Raw genomic sequence first — 4,198 nt, 5'->3', positions numbered from 1 at the left:
GAAAGAAAGAAAGAAAGAAAGAAAGAAAGAAAGAAAGAAAGAAAGAAGTCTTATCTTTAAAGTCTTATCTTTGCATTTCTCATATACAAATTATGTTTATTTGCTACTGGAAATTGTATACCCACTCTATTCCATTGATTCATCTTTCTATTTCTTAGCCACTACAAGATAATTTTGATAACTACTGACTTAAATTTTAATTTAAGAGTGTGGGCAAAGAAGAGATGGAAGAGTAAAAGTAGGGTCTCATCAGAGCTCTTTCCCCAGCCCCTCTAATTAATTGTAAAAAATTACTCTAGGCCAAGATGGTAGTGTAAAAGCAGGAGCTTACTTAAGCTCATCCCCAATTACCTCCAATACCTGTAAGAAAAATAACTAAACAAATTTTAGGACTACTGAAACTACAAAATGATAGAGTGGAATACACCCCCAACTGAAGTCAGCCTGGTAAACCAAAAGAAGGGTCTATTGAACCAGACTGGGCACAGAGCATAGTCCCTCATGAGCCATGCCCAGCACTGACTGGCAGGAGCAGACCTCAGGGGACTGAATCACTAGCAGTTGTGGTGGTTTCTAATCTTCTCAACCCATAAATGCCAAAGAGAATGTAGAAGGTCTGTGGGGAAAATTTGTTGAACCAGGGTGAGAGAAGAGCCTGGTTTGGCCCCTGCCCCTGGGGCATTGAAAGTAGTGGCAGCAGTAGCAGTGGTTGCTTCCAGGGCTCCAGGCACACAGATAAAGGGCGGTCCAAGCGGCTCACCAGAGGGTAATTGCAGGAACCTCTTTGCTGGTCCTGAGGCAAAATTCTCTTGCTTTGCCCTGCTTGAATCTGGGTGGCAGTCTTAGGTGGTAGTCCTGGTGTGAGGAGTGCTCACATGGCAGAATTTGTTGAGGCTGTGGAGAGGAAATTGGAGTAGGAGTCCTCCTCACACTTCTGAGGCAGGGGCCTAGAAGGATCTCTGACAACCACTGTGCAAAACCCCAGAAATTTGGGATGCCGCACTCTCCACTCTTAAAGCAGAGTTCTACTGTGGCAAAGAGCTCAAAAGTCAAGTAATTGGCTTGCAAAATGAACAAAAAGAGGAAGAGAAATCAGACTATAGAATCATTCTTTGGAGACAAAGAAGATCAAGACATAGAACTAGAAGAAGACAACAAAGTAAAAAATCCTGCATCAAAAGCCTCCAGGCAAAGTATGAAAGGATTGTAGGCCATGGAAGAGCTGAAGAAGGATTTTAAAAATCAGATAAGAGAAGTAAACAAAAAATTGGAAAGAGAAATGAGAGCGATGCAAGAAAATCATGAAAAATGAGTCAACAGCTTGTCAAATGAGATTGCCCAAAATACTGAAGAAAATAAAACCTTAAAAAAAGACTAACACAAATCTCAAAAGAGGTCCAAAAAGCCAATGAGGAGAAGAATGCCTTAAAAAGCAGAAATGGTCAAATGGAAAAGGAAGTCCAAAAGCTCACTGAAGAAAATTACTCCTTCAAATTTAGATTGGAGCAAATGGAAGCTAATGATTATATGAGAAATCAAGATATTATATAACAGATCTAAAAGAATGAAAACAATAGAAGACAGTGTGAAATAACTCATTGGAAAAAAACACTGACCTAGAAAATAGATCCAGGAGAGATAATTTAAAAATTATTGCATTACCTGAAAGCCATGATGAAAAAAAAAAGAACCTAGACATCGTCTTTCAAGAAATTATCAAGGAAAACTGCCCTGATATTCTAGAACCCAAGGGTAAAATAGAAATGGAAAGAAGTCACCAATCACCTCTTGAAAAAGATCCCAAAAAGAAAACTCCTAGGCATATTGTAGCCAAATTCCAGAGTTCCAAGGTCAAGGAGAAAATACTACAAGCAGTCAGGAAGAAACAATGTGAGTATTGTGGAAACACAATCAGGATAATACAAGGTCTAGCACTTTTCAACATTAAGGTATCAGAATGCTTGGTATATGATATTCCAGAGGTCAAAGGAGCTAAGATTAAAACCAAGAATTACCTACCCAGCAAAACTGAGTATGAAACTTCAGGGTAGGAAGGAGTCAAGATGGCGGAGTAGAAACAGGACCTCTGCACAGCTTCGGCTCCCACCACCTCCAATTCGTGTAAAAGGGGACTCTGAACACAGATTGGAGCTACAGAACCCACAAAATGACACACAGAAGCTAACCTCTCACTGAGGGCAGCCCGGGAAGCCAGCAGGAATAGGCCAGTACAGCACTCTAGGAGACAACCCGAGTCCCACTCCAAGGTTTTAGCCCCAGGGCAGGCCTGACCAACCAACCTCCAGGAGCTGTGGCCGTTTCCAGAATTATCAACCCGTAGATGCTAAGGACAAAGTGAGAGGTCAGTGCACTGTGGACTTTAGGGTCTAGTAGTAGGGATTGCGTCGGCCTCTTCCCCTGGGGCGAAAAGCCACTGAGGTGCTGCGGCACAGCTGCTGCCACATGGCAGCTTTAGCTCCTGGCCTGCAGAGTGTAGGGAGAACAACACCAGTTTGAGGGGTAATCGCTCTTGCTTTAACCTGCTTGCATCTGGATTGTGGTCTAGGGAGGAGGTTCTGGGGTGTGTGACCAGCTTGCCAGACCATGTGGAAGCTTCAGGAGGGCACCCAACTAATACCTCCGGCAGCTGAGAAAACCGAAGTGTTTGGAACAAAGCTCTCCTGTCTTGTGGCAGACACCTACTGTGGCAAAAAGAAAAAAAAGTCAAGTAATTGAGTGACAAAATGAGCAGGCAAAGGAAGCAAACCAAGCAAAGCAATCCAACATTAGACTCCTATTTTGGGGACAAAAAGGAGCAAAGCATGGAACAGGAGGAAGACAGTGAAGTCAGAACTCCTGCACCAAAAGCTTCCAAGAAGAATACGAGCTGGTTATAGGCCATAGAGGACCTTAAAAAGCAGATAAGAGAAGTGGTGGAAAAGTTTGGAAGAGAAATGGGAATGATGCAAGAAAATTATGAAATGAGGGTCAACAGCCTGACTGAGGAAAATAGATATTTTCCTCATATAACAGCTTAAAAAATAGACTAACTGAAATGGCAAAAGAGCCTCAAAAAGGCAATGAGGAGAATGCCTTAAAAAGCCAAATTTCACAGATGGAAAAAGAATCTCAAAAGCTCACTGAGGAGAATAATTCCTTCAGAATTAGATTAGAGTAAATGGAAGCTAATGACTTTATGAGAAATCAAGATGCTGTTTAACAGATCAAAACAAATGAAAGAATAGAAGGCAATATGAAATATCTCATTGGAAAAACCACTGACCTGGAAAATAGATCCAGGAGAAATAATTTAAAAATTATTGGATTACCTGAAAGCCATGATGAAAGAAAGAACCTAGAAATCATCCTCCAAGAATTTCTCAAGGAAAACTGCCCTGGATGTTTTAGAACAAGAGGGCAAAATCGAGCTTGAAAGAATCCACCAATCACCTCCTGAAAAAAGATCCCAAAAAGAAAACTCCTAGGAATATTATAGCCAGGTTCTGAAATTCCCAGATCAAGGAGAGAATATTACAAGCAGCCAGGAAGAAACAATTTGAATATTGTGGAAACACAATCAGGATAACTCAGGATCTTGCAGTTTCTACACTGAGGGATCAAAGGGCTTGGAATGTGATATTCCAGAGGTCAAAAGAGCTGGGATTAAAACCAAGAATCACCTACCCAGGAAAACTGAGTATCATGTTTCAGGGGAACATATGGTCATTCAGTGGAATAGAGGACTTTCAAGCATTCTTAATGAAAAAAACAGAGTTGAATAAAAAATTTGACATTGAGATACAAGAAGCAAGAGAAGCATGAGAAGGTAAACAGGGAAAAGAAATCATAAGGAACTTATCAATTTTGAACTATTAACATTCTTACATAGTAAAAAGATAATTGTAGCTGATGAAACTTTTCTCAGTATGAAAATAGTTGAAGGGAATAGAAATATATATATATACACATATGTCTATATTGGAGGATATATGGGCGTATGAATACATATGTGAATGTGTGTATATATGTTCACTAGTATACATAGATAGAGGGCACAGGACCAATAAAATAGGAAGGGATGATACTTAAAAGGTGAAGTTAAGAGGTGAGGGAGGAATATAATGAGAGGAGATGGGTAGAGACAGAATGGGGTAAACTATCTCATATAGAAGAGGCAAGGGAAAATGGTTACAATGGA

The sequence above is a fragment of the Petaurus breviceps genome, unplaced genomic scaffold, assembly GCF_028583685.1.
Source record: "Petaurus breviceps papuanus isolate PSGF00001 unplaced genomic scaffold, PetGlider_PUasm1.0 185, whole genome shotgun sequence".
Classification (NCBI taxonomy): domain Eukaryota; kingdom Metazoa; phylum Chordata; class Mammalia; order Diprotodontia; family Petauridae; genus Petaurus; species Petaurus breviceps.
This window is presented reverse-complemented; position numbering follows the sequence as displayed.